This window comes from Hibiscus syriacus, unplaced genomic scaffold (genome assembly GCF_006381635.1).
Source record: "Hibiscus syriacus cultivar Baekdansim isolate YM2019G1 unplaced genomic scaffold, ASM638163v2 tig00111277_pilon, whole genome shotgun sequence".
Taxonomy (NCBI): Eukaryota; Viridiplantae; Streptophyta; class Magnoliopsida; order Malvales; family Malvaceae; genus Hibiscus; species Hibiscus syriacus.
In genome coordinates this window covers 328,672-343,804 of record NW_024063044.1, presented here as the reverse complement: position 1 = coordinate 343,804, position 15,133 = coordinate 328,672, and the positions used below count along the sequence as shown (strand labels likewise).

The 15,133-nt window shown below is 33.9% G+C and overlaps 2 pseudogenes; both read right to left on the bottom strand.

The window, feature by feature from the left end:
* Positions 1-12,347, bottom strand: part of LOC120157883 — a 29,478-nt pseudogene extending 17,131 nt beyond the window's left edge.
* A 584-nt stretch (positions 12,348-12,931) lies between these two features.
* On the bottom strand, positions 12,932-14,664 carry LOC120157866 (annotated as a pseudogene).
* Between the last annotated feature and the right edge of the window lie 469 nt (positions 14,665-15,133).

Genomic DNA, 15,133 nt, shown 5'->3' with positions numbered 1-15,133 from the left:
TGACATGTGAATATGATTCATATGAAAATGTTCTATGTGTAAGTGAACAATGTGTTGATGTGACATGTGACAATTATAAAAGATAATGCCCATGTTATGTGTCATGAGATCTAGAGGTATAGTTGGCATGCCAAGAGTCGAGGGTCTACACGGTCATTCAGGACAATTCTACATGGTCCTTCGGGACATATATGTATTCTTTGGAACATGTATGAGGTCTTTTGAGACACCTACTTGATCCTTGGTATATGTGTATGATTCTTAAGGAATTTATATGTGGTCCTTATGGACAATCTTATATGGCACTACGGTACATTTATACACGGTCCTTTAGGACAAATTCTACGTGGCACTTTGGTGCAAATTTATACGAGCTGTGTTGACAGCATTTGTGCACAACCTCAATGTACTCGAATACCTTAAGTTCTAAAAAATGTACATGGGCTAATAAAGAGATAATAACAAATACAATACATATGATGTATATGTTTTGGTGATATGAAATATGTTACATGAATTATATGATGTTATGTGTGTTATATGATATACATAAATTATAAGTACAAAATCATATGATAAATAGAAATTATGATGATGATGGTATATGTATATGTATGCATTTTATTATATGAAATGTTCTATAGTTTTATTATATGTTTTATATACCTCACTAAGTCTATGACTTAGCGTGTGATTGTTTCACACGTGGGTTTGGAAAGCGAAAGGAGAAGTAAAGGGGAACAAGACAGGTCAGTTCTCCTTACCAAAGATCAGATCAGAAATATAGATCGAATTATATGTATTTTGTTAAATAGAATTTTAGTTGGCATGTAATAAAAATGGTGTTTATTGGATACACTCTGATTGAATTTTGAAATGTTTTAAACGTATATATGTAAATGCCTAGTAATGAATGGATAAATTTTTACGAGTTTTGTGTACATTTTACGAAAATCACTGTAGCAGTGCTCGATGCACTGTAGTAGTGCATAGATGCACAATTTTGCTTCGAAATTTTAGTGCATCGATTCATTGTAGTAATGCATCGATGCACTGTAGCACTGTTCATTATTGTTCACGGTACTATTCATACCATATTTTACTGATCAAAAATACGTTTTTTCCTCAAAATTTCACAACAAATACAATTCAACAATATATGATCGTATTTTCTTAATATAAGTTCAAATATTATGTTATTTTGTAAGAATAAAGGTTTTGAAATGTCAATGTGTCATCTCGGACTCGTATCCGGGTCAGATACGGGTTGGGGTGTTACATTCCTCAAAATTTTCACAACAAATACAATTCAACAATATATGATCGTATTTTCTTAATATAAGTTCAAATATTATGTTATTTTGTAAGAATAAAGGTTTTGAAATGTCAATGTGTCATCTCGGACTCGTATCCGGGTCAGATACGGTTGGGGGTGTTACATTTAATGGTATCAGCTACGATTTAGCCGATTCTAAACTAAAAACGAAGTCAAAAGTGTTTTAAAAAGTATAATGCCAACACAAAGTGAAAAATTTTCTGATCTGATAGTGTAAGAGTATATTGTCTTGATAATATAGTTAAAGTGTTATGTTATATTAGATGATCATAAGTGTTTTCAAAGTGAAGCACCAGGCAATAGACTGAAGGTAATATCATTCATATGCCCTGGCCAGGCAGGGAGAAGAGCGAAAACCTCAGAGAGTGCCTGTATAAGATTAGAGAATGTTTCATGATGTTGAATGATATTTTGATGTGTTTTCAATTTTATATTTCTTTAACTCATAGAATGAATGTATTAAATAGTTAAAAGAGTTAAGAGCACCCGGGTTCAAGGGTGATTTGAGGAAGGTTCTGTTGTTACAGACCTTTGGGATAAATGATATGAAGAAAATTGTTAACTTATGTGCTATGTAAGGTATATATGAATATATGTGACATATATATGCAACACATGATACATGTTATATGATATGAACCTATGTGATTACGTGAGAAAGAATATATGTCTATGAGAAGACGTAAGAACAAGGTATAAGCTATATGACATGTGAATATGATTCATATGAAAATGTTCTATGTGTAAGTGAACAATGTGTTGATGTGACATGTGATAATTATAAAAGATAATGCCCATGTTATGTGTTATGAGATCTAGAGGTATAGTTGGCATGCCAAGAGTCGAGGGTCTACGCGGTCATTCGGGACAATTCTACGTGGTCATTCGGGACATAAATGTATTCTTTGGAACATGTATGAGGTCTTTTGAGACACCTACTTGATCCTTGGTATATGTTTATGATTCTTAAGGAATTTATATGTGGTCCTTATGGACAGTCTTATATGGCACTACGATGCATTTCTACGTGGTCCTTTGGGACAAATTCTACGTGGTACTTCGGTGCAAATTTATACGAGCTATGGTGACAACATTTGTGCACAACCTCAATGTACTCGAATACCTTAAGTTCTAAAAAATGTACATGGGCTAATAAAGAGATAATAACAAATAAAATACATATGATGTATATATTTTGGTGATATGAAATATGTTACATGAATTATATGATGTTATGTGTGTTATATGATATACTTAAATGATAAGTACAAAATCATATGATAAATAGAAATTATGATGATGATGCTATGTATATGTATGCATTTTATTATATGAAATGTTCTATAGTTTTATTATATGTTTTATACCTCACTAAGTCTATGACTTAGCGTGTGATTGTTTCACACGTAGGTTTGGAAAGCGAAAGGAGAAGTAAAGGGGAACAAGACAGGTCAGTTCTCCTTACCAAAGATCAGATCAAAAATATAGATCGAATTATATGTATTTTGTTAAATAGAATTTTAGTTGGCATGTAATAAAAAGGGTGTTTATTGGATACACTCTGATTGAATTTTGAAATGTTTTAAACGTATATATGTAAATGCCTAGTAATGAATGGTTAAATTTTTATGAGTTTTGTGAACATTTTACGAAAATCACTGTAGCAGTGCTCGATGCACTGTAGCACTGTTCATTTTTGTTCACGGTACTGTTCATACCGTATTTTACTGATCAAAAATACGTTTTTTCCTCAAATTTTCATAACAAATACAATTCAACAATTTATGATCGTATTTTCTTAATATAAGTTCAAATGTTCTGTTATTTTGTAAGAATAAAGATTTTGAAATGTCAATGTGACATCTCGGACTCGTATCTGGGTCGGATACGGGTTGGGGTGTTACATTTAATGGTATCAGAGCTACGATTTAGTCGATTCTAAGCTAAAAACGAAGTTAAAAGTGTTTTAAAAAGTATAAATGTCAACACAAAGTGAAAAATTTTCTGATCTGATAGTGTAAGGGGTATATTGTCTTGATAATAGAGTTAAAGTGTTATGTTATATTAGATGTTTGATCATAAGAGTTTTCAAAGTGAAGCACCAGACAATAGACTGAAGGTAATAGCATTCACCTGCCCTGGCCAGGCAGGGAGAAGAGCGAAAACCTCAGGGAGTGCCTGTATAAGGTTAGAGAATGTTTCATGATGTTGAATGATATTCTGATGTGTTTTCAATTTTATATTTCTTTAACTAATAGAATGAATGTATTAAAATAGTTAAAAGAGTTAAGAGCACCCGGGTTCAAGGGTGAATTTGAGGAAGGTTCTGTTGTTACAGACCTTTGGGATAAATGATATAAAAAATGTTAGAAGGTTTTCATTTCTCTAAAGTGGAGAAGTTAAATTGAGTAGTTTCGTTACTACTGGACAAGTTAGAATACGGTGGAAAATGTCACCACAAGAATGTTAAAGATCAAGTGATGTGGTATTATTTGTAGAAGAGTTCAAGAATAAGTACATGGATGACCAATTCATAAGACAATTGAAGCTCGAATATATGAACTTGAAGTAAAGGAATTACACATACATATGTATGAGTATAATTTTAATAAGTTAAGCAGATTTATTGTTGAGTTGATTCTGACTAAGAAGGATACATGTGATTGGTTGTTTAGGGATTACGCCTTAAATTAAAAGAGTGTTACTGGTTTTGAATTTGTTCTCATTTCGAAAAATGGCTAATCGCGCTAAAGCTCTAAAGAGAGAGAGTTCAGAATAAAAGGATTGGAGAATAAAAATCTCAGATGATTAAGAGAATTAGTGCTTCATAGAATTACACACCCTCAAAGAAAGGTAGAGATTCTATTTTTCAACTTTAAACCAGATATGAATTAGTTGTATTTTCACCAGAGAATCAAATCAGATGGGAGTCAGAAAGACTAAAGTAGTAGGGTCTGATATTTAAAGATTAAATAAGGAGTTAATTGATAATAAGTCAGGGTTAAAGACAACCTTTGTGAATTGGGTTAAAAGCTATGTTAGAAGTTATGTAAATTGAAGCAGAAAAAGTATTTTAAATGGATTAGATGAGTATTGAAATCTGGTGATTGCTGAAACAAGTAGAGAAAACATAAGTATAAGAATGATAAAGAATAAGGTTTTACGCAAGTAAAGATGACTATCAAAGCCATGAAAATGTGATAAGGAGTGATAGTTAAGGATAAATATGTGTGATATAAAAGAGCATGGGAATATGAAGTACATGATATGATTTAGTTATGTATAAGACAAAGGTAAATGGAATGGTTGAATTCGAACCAAAGGAATTGTATTTTGGATGAGTGAGAATGAAGGTTTGATAAGTGAAGGAAATAGATGATGAATTATTTTGACTGGAAAGAATATATGTATGGATAATTTGATGAAAGTTTACATTTTGATTGAAAGAAATAAGTTGAATAATAAAGTAATGTGATTGTGAGTGTATTAAAGTTAAAAGGATAAAGAAGGATAAGTATAAATGATATGAAAGGAATGTAGAAAGATAGGGGAAAAAGGAAATGAAAGAATTAAAGTAATGAAGTGAAGTTATGATAGCACGAAAGATTTGTTGAAGAGGTGATATGTAAAAAGGAATAATAGACGTGTAGATAGTATTGTGTATAAGCAAGAGTATGTATATGAGAGCTTATACTCTAGAAGGAAAAAGTTAGCGTTGGCTAACGATATTAAGAGATAAAAAATGTATTGGAAGTATAAGACTCTAAGATATTGTCAGGTTAAGATAACCAATTATGAAGTGGATTCGAATACAGTTGTATATTTTGATCATAGTAATGTGATATAGTGAAGGAAGTGAGAATTCGTATGGTTGAGTAAAGCTAAAGATTGATAAGAAAAGTTTAAGAATGAATACATCAATGATCAGTTTATAAGACAAAGAAAATTATAATGTTTGATTTTGAAACAGAGGACTAGTACTGTGTGTGAGTAAGAGTATGAGTTTGAAAAGTTGAGTAAGATATCGTTGAGGAAAAATTTTGACGGAAAAAAATATATGATCGGATTGATAAGGGTCGTTCCCTAGATTGAAAAGCTAAGAATAATGTTCAGAAAACTGAATGTGCAATCAAATAATATTAGAGGATTTCCACTATTCTAAAGTGGAGAATTTATATAAGTAAATTAGTTGCTATGCGGTTTAGCTAAAGTATAGTAAATAAATGCTAGTATGGGAATAATGGAAGATTCATTGATGTAAATATTATTCCAGAAGAGTTTAAGAAATATGTACATTAGTGATTATTTTATAAGATAGAAGAAGTTGAAATGTTAAGTGTGAACAAAAAAAATTTCAGGGTGTATGAGAATGAATGTGGATTTGATAAGTTAAGTAAACTATTGTTGAGATAATTCTGATTGAAAAGGGGGTATATGGTTAATTAATTAATTAATTAGGGCTTGTGCCCTAGATTGAACAGTTGTTATCGACTAGCCGTAAGAGTAAAGGTGATAAACTTATAAGATTGAAAGAAAAGATAAAGTGAGTTAATTAAGTTTGATGTGGATTTGAATATGGTTATGTATGTAGATCATATAGATATGATGAAGACAAAGAGAAGAGTATTTACAAGTTTTAAAGGGAAATTTGAGGAAGAAAAATACAAGTACAAGAGATGGTAAATAAGGAGGTTCTGTATAAGTGAAGCTACTTATCAAAGTTATAAAGATGTGATAAAGATCGGTAATTAGAGATGAATATAAATGATAGGAAAAGAGTATGTGAACATGAATTAGAAGATATGACCTATGTATAAGGAGATTTAGATTTGTGAAGGAATGAAGGACTAAGGAAATTAAATGATGGAGTTTAAAAGCTCAAGTATGACAAGGATTATGATGAGTTAGTATAGAAGTAAAAAAAAAAGTTCCTAAGACTATATGAAAATTGTTGGATTTTGGCAAAGTGTATGAATTAATCATCTGCAATGAGGATTTAAGGTTATGTTTCTTGGTCAAGTGGACGTGGACATGGAGATAAAGAATGATTTATATGTATTAAGGAAGTTAAGATGTAGTTGAATAATGATAGAATAAAAGTTTGGTAATTAGAGACTTATGAGGAAAGTGAATGATTTGGGATTTTGAGTAATAAGAATTGATGTTACTATCTATATGATAAGGGATATGATATAGATGTATAAAAGAAAAAGGTAATGGAAATATTGAAGTAAGTTAGCACATTTTGTTATAAAAGGGTGATTATTTCTTAGACAAGTACGTGAGATTATATGAAAAGAATTTTGCATATTGTAGTACATACAAGAATTAAGGAATGGTGTAAAGTGATTAAAGAATGAGGAAGGAAATCAATTGATTCATAATATTGAGCAGTAAGAATTGGAGTATTGTCTATATAATGAATGACATTATATGGATTTATAAAAGTATGATGTATATGAAGAATTGAATAAGAGAAAAAGATAAGTCGTTAGCGATGAACAGGAAATATTAAGTAAAGGAAGCAACATGAGAATATTAAAAGATATGTTCTTATCAAGAGGTGCGGTGAAAATTCGGGGACGAATTTTCTTAAAAGGAGGGGAGATTTGTAACATCCCAAACTATGGGTTAGTGACTAAATTGTAAAATTTCAGAATTTGGTAATTAAAGTGGAAAAGTTGAAAAGTTCAATGATTTATTTGAAAGTATTTCCTGAAGGGTTGTTGGTAATTATTAAAAGAATCAAAAGGCAAATGATTCATTGAACAAGGAAATAATTAAATAATAATTAATAGGTATTAAAATACCCATGTGGAGCATGCGTAGGAAACAAATGTTTCCAGATTACTCTTCCTTCTTCTTTCTTCATCATCTTCTTCTCTCAAACGTGAAAGCTCAAAGAAAATATGAGTTTTCTAATTTCTTGATTGTTTGTTGATTTTAAGCATGGGTTTTGATCATTAGATGATAACTAAACTTAAGGAAAGCTTAAGTTATCATAAAATCAAAAGATAAAGGAGTTGTGATAGATTAAAGAAAATGGGGTTTTAAGTGAAATTTTGAATAAGAAGGTTTAAATGAATTTGGAGGATGAATTTGACTTGTCATCCATGAGAATAAGAAGTTAGAGGTGTTAGAATTAAGTTTGGATAACATGGAAAATTTGGTATGATTATTGATTTCAATATGAAAGATGGATTTTTGAGGTTAAAGATGAAATAAATGGATATAAATGAGTTTAAGCATGTGTATGTGAGTTAAGGATATGAAAGGGGTTGAAATATGGCACAATTAAATTAGAAGGAAGTAATTTACGTGTATAAATGAGAATTATGGACTAGTGTGCATCGGTACACATTCAACATGTACCGATGCGTCAAGGGTAAATTTCCAGAAATTATTCAGTGTACATCGATGCACACAGGTAGGCATCGATGCATGGAAATTTCAAAGCTATTTTGTGTACCGATGCACCCATAGTACATCGATACACCCCTAAAGGAAAAATGGAATTTTGGTTCGTTAAATTAGCCTAAGTTATTAATACCAAGTTATAAGGTTTAGGCTTTTGATAATTGTTTTGGAAAATATATTTATATAGATATTGAGCCTAAAAAAGTTTTGGAACAATCAAAGAGTTAGGATCAAATCAAAGCAAGGCTAAGGTGAGTGCAATTTAATTGTACTTAAGTTATCGATCAAACATTGGCTTGCGATGAGCCAGTGACAGAGTTTTTATGGTAAGGAGTAATTTCTAAAATGTATGTGATCTTTATGTGTACATGAGTACATGAAAATGTGTATAGCTGTCATATGTTATTATATGCAATATTTGATATTGAATTACATGAATATGTGAAAAATATGATATCAACTATGTGATATGCATGATATGTTATCTTATGTGCTATGTAAGGTATATATGAATATATGTGGCATATAAATATGCAACACGTGATACATGTTATATGATATGAACCTATGTGATTACGTGAGAAAGAATATATGTCTATGAGAAGACATAAGAACAAGGTATAAGCTATGTGACATATGAATGTGATTCATATGAAAATGTTCAATGCGTAAGTGAATTATGTATTGATGTGACATGTGATAATTATAAAAGATAAAGCCCATGTTATGTGTCATGAGATCTAGAGATATTGTTGGCATGCCAAGAGTCGAGGGTCTACGCGGTCATTCAGGACAATTCTATATGGTCCTTCGGGACATATATGTATTCTTTGGAACATGTATGAGGTCTTTTGAGACACCTACTTGATCCTTGGTATATGTGTATGATTCTTAAGGAATTTATATGTGGTCCTTATGGACAATCTTATATGGCACTACGGTGCATTTCTACGCGGTCTTTTTGGACAAATTATACGTGGCACTTTGGTGCAAATTTATACGAGTTGTGATGACAGCATTTGTGCACAACCTCAATGTACTCGAATACCTTAAGTTCTAAAAAATGTACATAGGCTAATAAAGAGACACTAACAAATACAATACATATGATGTATATGTTTTGGTGATATGAAATATGTTACATGAATTATATGATGTTATGTGTGTTATATGATATACATAAATGATAAATACAAAATCATATGATAAATATAAATTATGATGATGATGGTATATGTATATGTATGCATTTTATTATATGAAATGTTCTATAGTTTTATTATATGTTTTATATACCTCACTAAGTCTATGACTTAGCGTGTGATTGTTTCACACGTAGGTTTAGAAAGCGAAAGGAGAAGTAAAGGAGAACAAGAGAGGTCAGTTCTCCTTACCAAAGATCAGATCAGAAATATATATCGAATTATATGTATTTTGTTAAATAGAATTTTAGTTTGCATGTAATAAAAATGGTGTTTATTGGATACGCTCTAATTGAATTTTGGAATGTTTTAAACGTATATATGTAAATGTAAATGCATAGTAATGAATGGTTAAATTTTTACGAATTTTGTGTATATTTTACGAAAATCACTGTAGCAGTTCATCGATGCACAATTTTGCTTCGAAATTTTAGTGCATCGATGCACTGTAGCAATGCATCGATGCACTGTAGCACTGTTCTTGGTAGGGATGGCAAAATAACCCGAACCCGACGAGGAAAACCAAAAATTGAATTAAACGGAGACGGGGAAAAACCGTTTATGCTAAACGGGGATGGGGACGGAGACGGGGAAAAACTGTTTATGTTAAACGGGGACGGGGACAGGTTTAGTAATCCCCGCCCTGATTACCCAACCCGATTCCAGGCCCGATAAATATTAAAAATAATTATTTTATATATATATATATAATATTAATAAATTTCATTTAAATTAATATATATATATATATATATATATATATATATAATATTTATATATTTAATTTAAATATATATACCCAGCCCAATACCCGGCCCGACACTCGTTTAAATAACTGTTTATGCTAAACGAGGATACCCATTTCCCCGCGATTTTCCCCAATTACCCAATGGGGATCCCCGTTTAAATCCCCGTGGTTTTTTAAGCGGGGACGGGGGGATCAATACCCGGCCCGAACCCGGCCCGTTGCTATCCCTAGTTCATGACACTGTTCATTACTGTTCACGGTACCGTTCATACCGTATTTTACTGTTCAAAAATATGTTTTTGCCTCAAAATTTCATAACAAATACAATTCAACAATATATGATCGTATTTTCTTAATATAAGTTCAAATGTTCTATTATTTTGCAAGAATAAAGGTTTTGAAATATTAATGTGACATCTTGGACTCGTATCCGGGTCGGATACGGGTTAGGGTGTTACATGAACTTTCTTGTGCATTGGCAACAACATTGAAATAACCCCCAATAATCCATGGGAGAGAACCAATGTCAGCTTCTAAATTCTTCAAATGCTCCCAAAGACCCTCCTAGCCAGTCCATTATTACTGCCATACACAACAGTAATAACCATGCTATGGCCAACTACATCTCCAACAAATAGTAAGGGCCTGATCGCAGCCTTTTAAGAAAGAAAATGCCAGCCCATTTCTCCACAACACCCAAAGTCTGCCTCCATCATAGAAATCATAATTAGCAGCACATTTCCAATCAGTACTCAAAACTTCAAAAACCTTTGAGAAATTAGCATTGCGAACTCTGGTTTCCATAAAACAGATTACATCAACACACAAAGCCTCCAATCTCCTAATAACTCTTCTTAGTTTAAGGCTATTATTAATCCCCCTTACATTTCAAAAACTAATGATCATTTGTTAGGAGTAGGAGGGTTTCTACTACCAACACCACAACTTACCTCTATACCTTTAGCCCTATCCATATGCTCTTTCTTTTTTGTCTTGATTTCATTAAGGAGCATAACAACTCCCAAGGCTGCTGTCCTAGTCTTCCTTGGCCCATCAAGAAACACCACCTACAATAAGAGCATCCAATTTGCTTGATGAACCAACATTATCCTTCTTTTTCCCTCTGGCCTTCCTTTTTTGGTTCAAGGAATCTTGTAGAGAAGGGAATTCTCCACCACAACTCATATCTTTAGGAATGATTTTATCTCCAGCAGTATCCACCAAAACATCACTTCTATAAACTTTCTCAACAGGATTAGTAATGTCAGCATTCCCAGGAGATTGAGTGTGAACAACAACACTCTCCATTGACTCAAGCTTGCTACCTTGAATAGCAAGGTTAGGCAGCAGATCACCAACACCAACTTGACCATCTGTCCCAGGACTATCTGCCAAAATCTTTTCCACCTGCATAGTGGTAGAAGTATGCTCCTGAAGAGAAAGAACATATACCTCCTCAATAGTACTTAATTGCAAGCTGATAGCCCTCTACATCTCATTACTAGATTGAGCCTTCTGTGCAGCAGAAGAAGAGGGAGCCAAAGGAAAACTAGAGCAACCAACCAACCTTTCTTTACCAGCATTACCAGAAACACTTGAATTCACCTTCTTCCGCCAAATATGAGTATCCTTGGTTTCCTTAGTTTTCGAAGAGGCTTTTAGCACTTCAACATAGCTACTTGCTAAGTGGCCAAAAGTATTACACTGCAAACAAATCTTAGGAAACCAAGGAGCATACACCCTAATTCTTGCAATAGAGCCATCCCTTAAGACTACATGGATCACCTCATGGATCACTTCCCCAGCTTCTACCTCAACACAGACTTTGGCGAATTCGAGCCTTTCCTTTGAAGCAGTAACATAATCCATATACAATGGATTTCCCACTGCACTAGCAATATAGCTAAGACCAACTCTAGAAAAGAGCTCTAAGGGAACATTGTATAATTGAACCCAGACAGGCATGCGTTTAAGATCAAAATCAAGTTTCCTTAAGTTCGGTTCCCATTTCCTTAACACGAGTGGCTTATTTTGGATGTGCCAATGGCCATTCTCAAGCACCCAATCCCTCAATTTCAAATTAGAGAATGAAAAAACGTAAAAATTGTGCCCAACCAAACTTACCTTAACATGCGAAGCTTTCCCCCAAAGAATTTCAACAATACGCTGCATGTAACCAAAATTGGGGGCGTCTCCAATGAACTGCCCAACCACAACACAATCCCATTTAGCAATTGCCTCTTCAATTACAACAACAGGAGGCTTTACAGTAGAAACTCCCTCCAGTACTTCAGGTGGAAAATACTCTAGGGATTGCTCCTTCGTTCCTCGAAAAGTTTTCTCCAATCAAGCTCGAAAGATAAGGAATCCATAAAATTCAAGAAAGAAATGAAAGAACATATCAGTAACAACCAAAATCAGGAAAAAAAACCCAACAATTAGCAGCGAAGAAGACGAAGATTTGAGTGCCCATTAGACCTGCTATCAAGTGCCCAGAGCAGTTCCATCGCTCGTAAATTTATGATTAAGGTTTTTTTTTCTTTAATATCAATCAACAACAATTCTAGGGATTGCGCCATGGTTAACTCGCGTGAGTTTGAGTCGTTGCTATTGAAATTGAAGAGAAACAAGCAAAGAGTAAAAACCCTACTACGGAGGCTGCGCTGATATTTGGCCAAAGGGTTTTTGCTTCTCTTCTAAGTTTAGATACTTTGATGGGCTGAGCTGTATTTGGGTTTGCACAGATAGAAGGAAAAGTGTGCTGATTTGGCTACTTGTGCGAATATTTTTTGGGTAAAATGCATGAATAGTCATTGATATTTGAACAAATTTCTTTTTACTCATCCGATGTTTCAAAAAGTAACAATTTAATCACTGACATTATTGATTAATAATAAATTGATCAATCAGTCGTTAACGGCCCTTGTACTTTAAAATGCACAAATTAAATCATTAATTTCAACCTATATCAAATAAATCATTTAACCAAAGAAACACATCATTGATGTGGTTGCCAACACATGCCTTTCATTCATTTTCCTGAGCAGTTGAGGCTCTTCAAATTAAGCTTTCCACCTTATTCATTTAAGGCAGGCATGTGTCCGACATTAACATAACATTGACACAGTAAACTTAATTCTGATATATTATTCTTTTTCCTGAGCAGGTTTTTTTTTATTAGACCCTTTTTTTTAGAACCCAAAGTGCCATAGTTTTGTGAAATTTGAATCAGAGGCAATGAACTGAAGCCTAATGTTTAATGCATCAGCAATCAAAGAACACATTGCGGAAAATAATCTCACTCCATACCCACATCGGATGCAAATAAGCTACAATCAAGTCTCATTTCAACCATAAAACTCTCAATCATCTCATTCAAACGATAGTATTCAGGCCGACAATAATCAAAAGCAGTAAACTCATGAATTGCACCATTGATTTCTATCCAGCTGCATCCTGGTGTCTTTTTAACGCCCCTCTCTTTCATGATCTTTCTTATTTCAGCTGCTGAATCCCATTTTTGGCGCCTTGAATACAAGGTTGCCAAAAGTGCATATCTACTACCACGTTCTGGTTGCAGTTTGATCAAATGCTTCCCTACATATTCACCTAGATCATATGCCTTGTGAATCATACAAGCCCCCAACAAAGGTGCCCATACTCTGGCTGTAGGCTCTATAGGCATATCTAAGATCATCTCCCTTGCTTCTTCCAAGAGCCCGGCTCGACCAAGCATGTCAACCATGCAGCTGTAATGATCTAAACCAGGTTCCAAGCGATACCTTTTCTTCATCGTTGCAAAGATTTCACGTCCCTTGTCAACAAGACCTCCATGAGAGCATGCGTTAAGAACACCGAGGGAAGTTACTTCATTCGGATGGACACCACTTCTTAGCATCTCGTTGAACAGATTTAAAGAGCTCATTGCATCACCATGCATAGCAAATCCATTAATCATGGCAGTCCAAGCATAAACGTCTTTTCCACTAAGCTTCTTGAAAACCATGAAAGCCTCCTTCAAGCACCCACATTTTGCATACATATTTATCAATGCTGTCCCGACGGCCGAATTCCTATCCCATTTGAATCTAATTATACGCCCATGAACCCACCTTCCATGGATCAAAGCCCCTATTTCAGCACAAGCAGTAAGAACACTAGTAAATGTAAATTCACTTGGCCTAACCTTCTCCATTAGCATGCCTTGAAAGAGGATAACTGCTTCATTATATCTATTACCTTGCAAATGGCCAGCTATCAAAGCAGTCCATGAAACCACATTTCTAATTGGCATTTGATCGAAATACTTTCGAGCATCATCATGGAAGCCACATTTTGAATACATATCAACAATGGCACTACCAACGAAAACATCCCATTCAATCCTCCCTGTTTCTATGTAAAATCCATGAATACTCTTTCCAAACCAAATACTACCCCTTTTCCCTGCAGCACCGAGGGGCGAGGACACCAACGACACTCATTCCACAAACTTCTACACCCTTTAACCTCATTTCATTGAAGCATTCCAACCCTTCAACAAGATAACCACTTTTCAGATACCCATTAATTAAAGCAGTCCAAGAAACCACATCCGTTTGCGTACTTTCATCGAACACTTGACGAGCGAGCTCCACGTTAAGGGAGCTAAAAAGCACGGAAATCAATGAATTTCTCACGAAAGGGTCTGAATCCATTCCGAACTTAAAAATGTGAGACAAAAGCTTAAACGGGTTTTGTTTGGAGTTGGAGAAGGATTTGAGAAGGGAAGGAAATGTGTGCATACTGGGAATTACGCCGTTTCTACGCATTATAATGTAGGAGAGGAGGGACTTCTCCGGGTGGGAACTTGAAGAAATCTCTGTGATGATGTCTCATTGATGAACGGAGGGTCGATCGATTTGATTAAAAAGAAGAGATATGGAAGCAATGTCATTGGGGGAAGCCAAGAGCTTATTGTAAAAAAAGGGCGTTGTAAAAAAAGCGAGTCATGGGAGAAGGAACGAGCTAACGAGAATGAAGTGAATTCGCTGGTGGTCAATGATGAGGTTCGAGTTAATGGCGACACATGAGTGATTGCAGACATGAAAAACATACACTACCACCGTTCCGATGTTTGTCCACGATCTGTACGATGGAGAATAAAGGGTTTACGGGTGAAATTCGATACTTTATCTTATAAAGATGAGATTAAAAAATTAAACGGACAGACATAAACACAAACACAACTTTATTAGTTTAAGTTCGATTCATTTATTTCTACTAGTAATATAAATGGAATATAAATAATTTAAAATGTGATAATTTAGATACTAAATATGTAATTTATTCTGATTTTTTAGAGTAAGATTGATAAGAACAAAATGATGTGTTTGGAAATGCAGTTCCATCCAGTATTTAACGAGCGGAGGGGGATCGAAAGCATGGAGG